At 40.9% G+C, this 12,305-nt stretch overlaps 2 protein-coding genes across 21 annotated transcripts in view; one reads left to right on the top strand and one right to left on the bottom strand.

Moving 5' to 3' along the window:
- Positions 1-12,305, top strand: part of ADD3 (adducin 3) — a 186,138-nt gene that overhangs the window by 108,564 nt on the left and 65,269 nt on the right. For 14 of the 20 annotated variants that reach the window (XM_050958022.1, XM_050958029.1, XM_050958028.1 and 11 more), the window contains one exon: positions 4,111-4,212. The exons of the other annotated variants lie outside the window; for them this stretch is intronic. The gene's annotated coding sequence lies outside the window, so the exon portion shown is untranslated. The remainder of the gene's footprint in view (positions 1-4,110; positions 4,213-12,305) is intronic. 20 annotated transcript variants of the gene reach the window in all.
- LOC127053442 (zinc finger and SCAN domain-containing protein 29-like) overlaps positions 1-12,305 on the bottom strand; it is an 881,068-nt gene that overhangs the window by 859,300 nt on the left and 9,463 nt on the right. The window lies entirely within an intron of this gene.

Raw genomic sequence — 12,305 nt, 5'->3', positions numbered from 1 at the left:
TATTTTTCAGTTCACCTCATACAGGTACTGTAATGCAATCTCCTTATCGTGAAAGTTCAACTTACAAAGTAGAATCATGTACAAAAAATAACTGCACTCAAAACAATGTAAACTTTAGAGCCTACAAATTCACTCATTCCTACTCCTTGTTCAGCCAGTCACTCAGACAGACAAGTTTGTTTACATTTGCAGGTGATATACTGCTGCCTGCTTCTTATTTACAGTGTCACCTGAATGTGTGATGACGAGTTCTGCTCGATAACGATCCAAAGCAGTGCAGGCTGACACATGTTCACTTTCATCATCTGAGTCACGTTGCCGCCAGAAGAAGGTTGATATTCATCATCATCATCATTATTATTATTTATTATTGCGGTGGTTTGGGTTCTGTAGTTTCTGCATCGAAGTGTTGCTAAACTTCCAAAGGCATACTCCATACCTTGTCCCTCTCCGACTTTGGAAGGCACTTCAGGTTCTTAAACCATGGGTCAAGTGCTGTAGCTATCTTTAGAAATGTCACATTGGTCTCTTCTTTGCATTTTGTCAAATTTGCAATGAAAGTGTTCTTAAAATGAACAACATGTGCCCGGTCATCTGAGACTGCTATAATATGAAATATATGGCAGAATGTGGGTAAAACACAGAGCAGGAGACATACAAGTCTTCCTCAAGAAGTTCAGTCAGAATTTAATTAACACACTTTTTTTAACAAGTGTCATCAGCATGGAAGCATGTCCTCTGAAATGGTGGCTGGAGCATGAAAGATGCTGAACATTCATATGCAATCTGACACGTAAATACCTTGTAATGCTTGCTACAAAAGTCGCATGTGAATGCCTGTTTTCACTTTCAGGTGACATTGTAAATAAGAAGCTGGCAGCATTATATTCTGTAAAATGTGTTTAAAAAAAAAAAAGTGATTGTCTTATTTCAGAGTAGCAGCCGTGTTAGTCTGTATCCGCAAAAAGAACAGTAGTACTTGTGGCACTTAGAGAATTAATTTGAGCATAAGCTTTCGTGGGCTACAGCCCACTTCATTGGATGCGTGCTGTGGAAAATACAGTAGGAAGATAGACAGACAGACAGACACACACACGGAGAGAACATTAAACAATGGGTGTTACCGTACACACACTAACAAGAGTGATCAGTTGCAGTGAGCTATTACCAGCAGGAGAGAAGAAAAGTTTTGTAGTGGTAATCAAAATGGTCCATTTGCAGCAGTTGACAAGAAGTTGTGAGGAATAGTGTGTGTGTGTGGGGAGGGGAATAAACATGGGGAAATAGTTTGATCCATCCACTCCCAGTCTTTATTCAAGCCTAATTTAATGGTGTCAATTTTGCAAATTAATTCCAATTCAGCAGTCTCTCTTTGGAGTCTGTTTTTGAAGGTTTTTTTGTTGTAATATTGCGACTTTTAGATCTGTAATCGAGTGACCAGGGAGATTGAAGTGTTCTTCGACTGGTTTTTGGATGTTACAATTCTTGATGTCTGATTTGTGTCCATTTATTCTGTCCAGTTTGGCCAGTGTACATGGCAGAGGGACATTGCTGGCACATGATGGCATATATCACATTGGTAGATGTGCAGGTGATAGTGTGACTGATGTGATTAGGTCCTGTGATGGTGTCCCCTGAATAGATACGTGAGCAGAGTTGGCAACAGGCTTTGTTGCAAGGATAGATTCCTAGGTTAGTGTTTTTGTTGTGTGGTCTGTGGTTGCTGGTGAGTATTTGCTTCAGGGTGGGGGGCTGTCTGTAAGCAGCTCACCTTAACTAATCACTCTCATTAGAGTGTGTATGGTAACACTCATTGTTTCATGTTCTCTGTATCTGTGTATATATATTACTCTACTGTATTTTCCACTGTATTCATCCGATGAAGTGGGCTGTAGCCCATGAAAGCTTATGCTCAAATAAATTTGTTAGTCTCTAAGGTGCCACAAGAACTCCTGTTCTTCTTGATTGTCTTAGTGATTGAACAAGAAGTAGGACTGAGTGAACTTGTAGGCTCTAAAGTTTTACTTTGTTTTGAGTGCAGTTATGTAACAAAAGAAAATCTACATTTGTAAGTTGCACTTTCACAATAAAGAGATCACATTACAGTACTTGTATGAGGTGAATTGAAATACTATTATCATTTTTACAGTGTGAGTATTTGTAATAAAAATATAAAGTGAGCCCTGTTCACTTTGTAATTGAAATTAATATACACCTCTACCCCAATATAATGCAAATTCGGATATAATGCGGTAAAGCAGTGCTCCGGGGAGGCAGGGCTGCACACTCCGGTGGATCAAAGCAACTTCAGTATAACGCGGTTTCACCTATAACGTGGTAAGATTTTTTGGCTCCCAAGGACAGCGTTATTTTGAGGTAGAGGTATATTTGAAAATATAGGAAAACATCCAAAAATATTTAACAAATTTCAGTTGGTATTGTTTAACAGTGCGATTGCAACTGCAATAATTACAATTAATTTTAATTACAATTTTTTGTGTTAATTGCATGAGTTAACTGCGATTAATCAACAGCCCTAATATTATCTTCTTTCAGGATTGGTAGCGTAACTGTAGTTGAATGGTAAGTCATGCAAATTGCATTGTATTCTGCATCTTGAGCTGCAGTATCCACAGACTACATATTTTGTTTATTAAACAAAACATGATTTCTTTGTCATTCTGCAATCACAGAAGAGAGCTGCCACTCCTTCTGTGAAGCAGATATCTTTGCTGGAGTCCTGTGACACATAGTGGGAATTCACTTCCTGTCAGGAAATCCTCTTTTTTCAATGTTTTATCTTGCTGAGGCAACCAAGAGTGAACAATAGGCTATTAAAGTATTAGAATAAGAAGTGTCATAACTAACCCAATATGTACTTCTTTCTGAGTATTATCCTGAAAGAAAGCATTGGCTAGTCTTCAGAATTAATTCAGTAATCCAGTAGCAATAGTGTGTAACAGCCTTAACAATTGTTTTTCAAATATTAAGCAAAAACTTAGTTTTGTGTTGAACTTTGAGAGCTTCCTGTCGTAGTTTCCTGTAGTAAAAATGCTAAAAATAAACTTAGTAATTCAAGAGTATTGGCAAAGAAAAGTTGCTTTTTTTTCCTTTTTGACAATCTAAATTCATCATTTTTGGAAATAAAACACACTAACTATTTTATGGAATTCTCATTATATTTTGAAGAATGACTGACTACATAAATGGTATAATGAGATTTCATTTTTGGTATTGATATGTAATTGAGCACATTTGATACAGAAATCAGAATCTCTTCTAATTACTAGCCCCTCAAATTTCACCTGGGATCAGAAAGTCAAGCTGAATTCTTTCCATCTCATGCACCATTACCAGCAATGAAGATCTACAAGGCTAATTACTCTTACACTTTTTGCCCTGAAGAAGTCACATAATCTTTAATGATGTTGCACAGACACAAATGAGTGGAATTTAGTAAACAATGCTGATGATGCACCAAAAGGAAAAGAGTTCAGCTTGCTCTGCCTATGCAGCCTCACAAGAGGTAAAATGTAGTGAAAGCACATTTTAGTTCAGGGATAGGCAACCTATGGCACACATGCCAAAGGCGGCACGCAGTCTGATTTTCAGTAGCACTCACACTGCCCGGGTCCTGGCCACTGGTCCAGGGGGCTCTGCATTTTAATTTAATTTTAAATGAAGCCTCTTTTAAACATTTTAAAAACCTTACTTACTTTAAATACAACAATAGTTTAGTTATATATTACAGACTTATAGAAAGAGACCTTCTAAAAATGTTAAAATGTGTAACTGGCATGCGAAACCTTAAATTAGAGTGAATAACTGAAGACTTGGCACACCACTTCTGAAAGGTTGCCAACCCCTGTTTTAGTCAATACAATAAAGAGACAGGGACTCCACATTATACCCATGTGAAGTGGATCTCTTGAATAGAAAGATGTCATTTTTATATAGATGCTTTCTTCAGAGTAGAACTGCTCTTTAAAGACATTTAAAGTTGAAGTTTGTTTCACATTATAATCTCAGTTTGCACATAGACACTTACCCTTAACTAACAACAACAACAAAAACAATCCTCCTGAAATTTCATACCACATCTCCTTCCAGGGTAGAATTTTTCTGCCTGCATTGTGGTGGAATGAACAGATCTAATCCATGAGTAATATCCAGACCAGTGGATGCCTTCCATTATGAGAAATAAAAATTAAGGTAAGGAGACTAGTTTTCTGTTTTACGTTGTGTTTGTTTGGCATACACATCATAAAAAAATTTGTTGATCTTTTTTTGCCAATATTTAATATTGTGGGATTGCTAGATGTAATTTGGGTTACTATCCACACACTAATACTAAATTGCTCACTTAGCCCTAATCCAAAGTCCATTGAAGTAAGTGGGAGGTGTTTCACTGACTTCTATGGGCACTGGATCAGGCTGAGATCAGTTCTGAAATGCTGGGACTTTCCCAATTGTATTCATGGGGAGCAGAATCAGGCTCTTGATGCAGGAAAAAGTATTTAAAAGTCACTGTGTACATCATCTTCAATTCAATATGGGCATATAAAACAAATCTATAGCTGTAGCTAAACCATGAGATACAGTGTGTCATGCCTCTGCTCTGCTGGGCATAGTGGAGGTCATTCTAATTTTATTAGGTGGTTGGCACTGGTTGTGGGCCTTTTTCACAAAAGAATTTCTGTTCAAAATATAATGTAACAAGTACATTCATACGTTAGCAGCAGATTCCCATGGAAACTTTGTAAACTGATGTTAATAGACAGAAGTAAAGGTCTTACTATTGTGGGAGACCGCCTAATTTTTCTGTACATCTTTCACAGTAATTTTCTGTTGTGCTATTCTAATTCTGCATAATCTTAAGACTTTTTAATGATTTTCTTTAGAGAAGGGGCACTAACATGCTTTTTGAATGCATGGATGATGGATTTATTGTCATTATTGCAAAATAGGGACTATCTTTCAGTTTCTTGCTTAAGACCTCTCTTGGGTATAATACATAAAGTATCATAGAATCTCAAGCTTTGAACTGGTTACCTTCATGTTTAGAAGCTGTAATTTAGTAAGATATGGCCAGAAACCTTAGAAATATTTGTAGTTCAGTAGGTATCTGATCTTGTTTGAAGACTGGTCCCTATATACATTCCACACATGGATATGTATGTGCTCCATGCACCTGAGACTGGAGATTTATAGCAAGTAGTGTCTGTTGGCCCATGCATTAAGCTGTTGCTCTCCTCATGCTTCAAAACAAGAGCATTAAGGGTGGCATGGACCAATACCTCTCTGGTTCCTTCTTACCAGCGCATGGCCTGAGCTGGAATTTGCTGCATCCACTATGATCGTCTTCTACTTCTATACTTGTAAATACGTATTGTAAGTAGTTTTTTAGTAAGCGTAGACTTTGTTTTAGTGTTATAGTTAACATAGCTTAGTCTTCTTGTCTCAGGAAGTCTCTCCCCATGAAGGAGGACTATGCCAAGATTCCTGGGGTTTAAGAACTGTCTTGTGCCCCTGTTCTTTCTCTGTCAGGAACAAACACCAGTGCTGCCTTTATTGCCTTGGGGAGGTTCATATTGCCACCAAGTACAGCATTTGCTGTTCCTCTGTAACATACCAGGTGTGATACAGCAGGGCCAGAGGGCAGCAGGAGAGTGATAGATGAGAGGTATATAAGCCCTAGGATGATCAGAACTTTATTCCTTGTGGACTAAGGAGAGATTACTACAGGGTAATTATAGCACCTGGAGCCAATTAAGGCCCCTCCTGAGACCTAATAAAACCCCCTGTTTGAGTCAGATGGGGAGGGGAAGGAGAGTTGACTAGAGTTGGAGGAGTACTGTTGTCAGCTGGAGTACCAGGGGATGGGAAACCTTCCCCAAGCAGAAAGAGGGTAAGCAGTCCGCAATGCTGAAGGGGCTGGACCTAAAGTAGTGAGTGGACCCGGGGCCCTTCCCTACTTCTCTCCCTCCCACACCTGGGGCAAGGGGTGGCACTCCAACCCACCACACTAACGAAAAGCACGGGACCCACAACAGTAACATTGGCCATTTGTGACACAGCGTACAATCCAGACTAAAGAGCAGCTGTGTCACCTCTGCCCTGAAACCTGGGATTCTTCACAATGCCTTGCTGAAGGAGCTCCCGCCTGTGCTGTTCACAAACATCCTTCCAGCATGCAAGCCATATCCTGTGTGTAACTGCAGCCTTCCAGCTACATTTGAGTTATGCTCTGGCTCTTACCAGCCTTGGTTGGACCCACAACACACTCCCAGTCTTACATTTCGGAGGGGGACGGGACTTAGTCCTATACCACCTAGCCCTCTCCTGGACAATAGAAGCGATGTTAGGTACATTTATTTCTTTAATGGAAATAATATGCACACAACTTGCCAGTCCAAATGGAGTTTCCTAGACATTTCAGTTTAAACATCATTGGAGGAAATGACTGAGCAGGCGGATACCTTGTTTACTGTCCTGTCAGCCTCTACCCGGCCCTGTGTCACACTACCAGTGCATGACAGTATCCTCAAAATTGCGATGGCCCTCTGGCAAACTCCTTCATCCATCCGTCTCTCCCACCTTTAAAAGGGCTGAAAAGAAATACTTTGTCCCAACCAAAGGGTTTGAGTACCTTTACACCCACCCTCCTCTGGGGCTCACTGTGGTCTCTGCAGCCAGTGAAAAAGATAAACAAGGGCATACCAGCTCAACTCCCAAAAATAGAGGCCAAAAGATTGGACCTGTTTCTGTTTATCTCCTAGGGAGATAAATTTCGACTTAGGATACTCCCTCCGTAAGTTCGAGTCCCTCCCACAGGGTTTGCCCCAGGAATTCAGCACGCCCGTGGAAGAGGGCATCACGGAGGCTCAGTGTTCCCTTGAAATGACATGGGACACAGCTGACTCAGTGGCTAGGGTGGTTGCGTTGGCAATGATTATGAGGTGCAGCTCCTGACTTCAGGCCACCAGCTTCTCCCAAGATATGCAAATCTCAATCCAAGACCTCCCATTCAATGGGATCAGTCTTTTTTCAGAGCAGATGGATGCAAGGCTGCATGGGTTAAGACATTAGGGCCACCCTTTGCATGTTGGGCATGTATACGCCACAAGTCTGCAAGAAAGCAGTTCTGGCTGCCGCCTAGGCCTTGGCAGTCTCGTCCAGGGTCTGCAAGGAGAAGGGACAGGGAAGTTAGTTTCAGCTGCTGCTGCCCTTCCTCCTCCTGCTCAACTTTGCAGCCTGGCCTAGCAATGCACCCTGGGGCCAGAAGCACTCATTTTGAGGGTGCGGTCCAGAGCAATACCCCAGTCATCTCCCAGGATCCACCCTGTTCTTTTCTCAACTGTCTTCATCCCTACCGTTTGGCATGGTTGCAGGTCACCTCGGACCACTGAGTGCTGGAGGTTTTTAAGAGAAGGTTAGACAAACACCTATTGGAGTGGTCTAGATAACACTTAGTCCTGCCATGAGTGCAGGGGACTGAACTAGAGGACCTCTTGAGGTCGTTTCCAGTCCTATGATTCTGTTCTATGATCCGAACATATTCATCCCCTGGACAGTATGAGGGCCCACTCTACGAGATCACAAGCAACTTCACCAGTAGCTGTTTGAGATGTTCCAATACTGATGGACTGGTAAGGTGGCTACCTGGAGTTCCATCCACATCTTTATGAAGAATTACTCTCTGGACCAGGCTTCCTTGGCACATGCAGCTGTGGGAACAGCAGTGTTAGACATTCACGCCAACTACATTCTCGCACCCTCCTCCTATTTGAATACTACTTACCAATCACCAACATGGGGAATTACACATAGGGGCCACCACTCAAACAAGAAATGGAGGTTAACTACCTGCAATTGAAGGTTTTTCAAATGTGTGGTCCCTATCTGTGTCTTGCTATCCACCCTTCTTCCCCTCTGCTTTGGATCCTATCTGATTTGCTGTAAAAGAAGGAACTGGAGAGGCATTAGTCCATGCCACCCTTTATTTCCTTGGTTTGGAGCATAAAAGAAGCAAATGCAGATGTGCGGACCAACAGATACTACTTGCTACAAATCTCACTCGGGTGCATGGAGTGCATGTGTACCCATATGTAGAATACAGATAGGAACCACACATCTTGAAGAACCTCCAGTTACAGGTAAGTAACCATTTCTAGTAATTGCCTGTTACACTCCCACTTGTATACTCCCTATTTTGTTCAACACTACAGTCAGTCCAAGTAGGATTAACTCTTCTAGATCAACACCCAATGGCAATTGTTGGGAGTTTTGGGTGCTTGTCATCCTTCAGTCTTAGATCCTTAGAAAATTGAGCAGCTATGTTGTTTACTACAAATATCAGTTGTACAACTGCTTTTCATTCGCTAAGATTGTCCCTACCAGCCTTAAATTTGTTGTACAGATTTTAATTCCTTCGTATGTTCCTATAAAACACCTTCTTGCATTAAATTTATGAAACTTTCCCTGCACAAGCACAAAATCTATTAGATAATCTTTATCATAACAATGATACAACCTCTTAGCCATTTTAACGAGATAGTTTGGTATCTGAGACGCATTTGGCAGCTGTCCATGTTTGAAAATTTAGCCCAGCATCCTTTGTCGTATGTCAGACTTTATTGCAGTTTCTTGAAGAGCCTTGTAAAAACATGTACTACTTTATTTCCACTGAAAAATATTTTTCTTGTTTAGGATCAGTCTATAAAAAAATGATTTCACAAATGGTCCTTATTTTAAACAAAAAGTATCCAGCATTTACAAGTACCCTGTGGTACAGATTGTTGAAAATGAATATTAGAGATTCAGGAATTAAAGAAAAACATTTGTAATGATTCCTTGAAAAGAATTAAGAAATGGAGGGGGTTTTTTGTTTGTGGTTTCTTTTGTTTTTTTGAGAGAGATAGACATTTAGTTCTCCCATAAATTATTATGGACTAAATTCTGCCTTAAGATGTGTGCACATCTACCATTTACTTCAGTCCAAATTACAAGCATCAGAGAGAACTGTGCATGGCTTGTTGGATCATATGTTAAAATCTAATGTATTGCACAGGGGCTCAATAACAAACTACTTATCTTGGAGGCAGAGTTTTGTTTCTTTTCCTCCCCTCTTCCTACAATATTTAGCAGAAAAATATTGTGGAAAGTAGTATTTTTGGATGGATCAGTTTTGGAAACTTGGGCTGAACTCTGAAGAGAAATTCCATTGCTTTACTCATTAAATTTCTTCATCAGAATTGCAAAAATAAAAGCAATGTTAGATTTTTCCAGAAGTACAAAAAACAGATGCATGAATCGAATAATAGAGTAACAGAGAAAAGATCAAGCATGCTTTCTTCTCTAAAGCAGACAGTGGTATGTGCCCTTGAGCTTTGATGACAGAGCAATGTTTTCCTCCTTTATGCTGTAGCTTAGGGGTGGGCAAACTTTTTGGCCTGAGGGCCATATTGGGGTTCAAAACTGTATGGAGGGCCAGGTAGGGAAGGCTGTCCCCCAAACAGCCTGGCCCTGCCCCCTGTCTGACCCCTCCCACTTTCCGCCCTGTGACTGCCCCCCCTCAGAACTCCTCCAACCATCCAGCCCCCACCCTGCTCCTTGTCTCCTGACCGCCCCCTCCCGGGACCTCTGCCCCTAACCACCCCCCGGAACCCCACCCCCTATCCAATCCCTCCCTGTCCCCTCACTGCCCTGACTCCTATTCACACCCATGCCCCTGACAGGCCCCCGGGACCCCACCCACTATCCCAGGGGTAGGCAACCTATGGCCCGTGTGCCAAATGCAGCACGCGAGGTGATTTTCAGTGGCACTCACACTGCCAGGGTCCTGGCCACTGGTCCGGAGGGCTCTGCATTTTAATTTAATTTTAAATTAAGCTTCTTAAACATTTTTAAAACCTTATTTATTTTACATACAACAATAGTTTCGTTATATATTATAGGCTTATGGAAAGAGATGTTCTAAAACATTAAAATGTATTTCCGGCACGCGAAACCTTAAATTAGAGTGAATAAATGAAGACTTGGCACGCCACTTCTGAAAGGTTGCTTACTACTGCCCTATCCAATCTCCTCTGTTCCCCACCACAAACCTCTTTTAATGTGCTTGATTTGCGTTTCCTTGTGGAGAGACTGTGAAAGATCCTTTCTCTCCCCCAGTCTGGGCCCCCTAGTGGAATATAAAAGTTAGTACACTGCATGTACCCATTTGTGCCACCCTGGCTTTTAGGAGGATAATTATATCCCTAACACATGGTACAGGCTTCCCTTCAGCTGTGTAGACATGCTTCTGTTTGTTTTTTTCCTTTAAATTGAGTAAGTTCAGGTGAGAGAGAAGACAGTTTAAATCACAGGAAAAAGGTTTGTGAAGTCAAGCTAGTTTTGCATCCTGAAAAACATTTGAAATCCCTGCAATGTCCACAGTATTTTACTTAGCATGTCAGACATGTAGCTTATGTGGCATGCTATTTGTGTGGCTCTTTTCAGAGCATCTTTTGTTTTGCCCAGACATGAGGGAGAATTACAAGAGAAAACGAGGTAATTCATGAATCTCTCTGGAAAGCAATAGTAACTTTCACCTGTAGTGTTTAAAATGCATGGGAAGGACATTATTACTTTCCCTTCTTATAGCTGATAGATTGTCTCACTCATTGTTTGTGTTCTAGCAAGGATTCTAACAGTAAGCCTTTAGCAGTTGTTCAGAATTCAGAGATACGTGTGCTCATTGGTTTGGGCTTCTGATCATTCTGTATTCTCCATTCACTACACTGGCTGCCTCTAAACTGGTGATTTGACTTTAAATTGCCTTCCTTAAGATCTAGATTAAATGATCTTCTATTATTGAGGCTTATGAGATTCCAGAACCTCGTTCAACTCTTAGTAGTATTTACATTTGTAATCACTTCAATGGAAGGTGTTGCCCAGGGGAAGAAACCAGGTCAAGCCATCTAGTACAATGCAACAGTAGTTAAAAACTTTGGGATTCATATGTACATTTATGTAAGTAGAACTTGATCCAGAACAAGAAAAGGTGGTGCCTTCTTAAGGCATCCTGTGTTGCTTCTGAACTTACTAGTTAAAGGGTTTTTTGTTTTTTGCTTTTAAATGATTTGAGGAAACCTTAGGCGGTGTGAATCGACCACAGAAGAGGTAGTTTGTGCTCTACCATCAACCCTCAGGGATTCCACTAAGGAAGACAAATTTAATCTGCAATAGAAGGCTCAGTAGTACTAGGAGTCTACTGTGAAAGATGGCTCTTTCCTTTCTAGCAGTGCAGCCATACACAAGAGCACTTGTGAATACTTTGAGCAACTACCAAACCCTCTGAGTGGCAGGTTTCAGAGTGGTAGCTGTGTTAGTATGTATCAGCAAAAGCAACAAGGAGTCCTTGTGGCACCTTGGAGACTAACAAATTCATTTGGGCATAAGCTTTCGTGAGCTAGAACCCATGTTGCCCTAGGGGAAGCAGGCCAACCACTTGCTCAGTCCAGAGAAAAACATTGCGCACCAGAATGTTGTTACTCCTACTTACCTAACGTTTTTGTTCTCTTTTATTGAGAAGGTAGCACAATGTTGTTCACTGAATTCAACTGGCACAGGCTTAGGAATTTTATATTTTAATGTCGTTTGTGTGACTTTGTCTTTTAAACAGGATGCTTCTGTTTACGTAGTGAAGCAAGATGTTTTGAACTATGAAGTTATGTCAGTGGTTTTTGAGCAGTTATTAAATGTCAGCATGTCCACTGTAAATCTTGTCTACTGTAGTTTGCAATTTACCTATCAAAATCCCATTCTGTGTCTGAAAATGCATCCCAGTTTCAACAGCGTCTTCTAAAGATCATAGAAATGTAGGTCTGGAAGGAACCTTAAGAAGTCATCAAGTTCAGCCTCCTGCTCTGACATAGGACCGGATAAACCTAGACCATCCCTTGCCAGTGTCTGTCCAACTATTTTTTAAAAACCTCCAGTGCTGGGTATTTCACAACCTCCCTTGGAAGCCTATACCAGATCTTAACTACCCTTATAATTAGAAAGATTTTCCTAATATCCTTTGATGCAGGTTAAGCCCCTTACTTTCCTGATGTTGTCCTTCCCCACTAAGTACAGGGCCTATGTTTTCTTTTGGCACGTTGATCAATATAAAAAGTGTATATATGCAAAAAAACTGGGTTTTAAGTTTTTGTTTCCTCCTTTCTGCTGTCTCTGGAAGGAACATTCCTCAGCCCAGTAGAAGGCTAGTATAAATGCTGTGAGGCAGAGAGTTCCAAATGATCTACCCTGAAGGGATGTGT

Source organism: Gopherus flavomarginatus, chromosome 6 (assembly GCF_025201925.1).
Source record: "Gopherus flavomarginatus isolate rGopFla2 chromosome 6, rGopFla2.mat.asm, whole genome shotgun sequence".
NCBI lineage: Eukaryota > Metazoa > Chordata > Testudines > Testudinidae > Gopherus > Gopherus flavomarginatus.
This window is presented reverse-complemented; position numbering and strand designations above follow the sequence as displayed.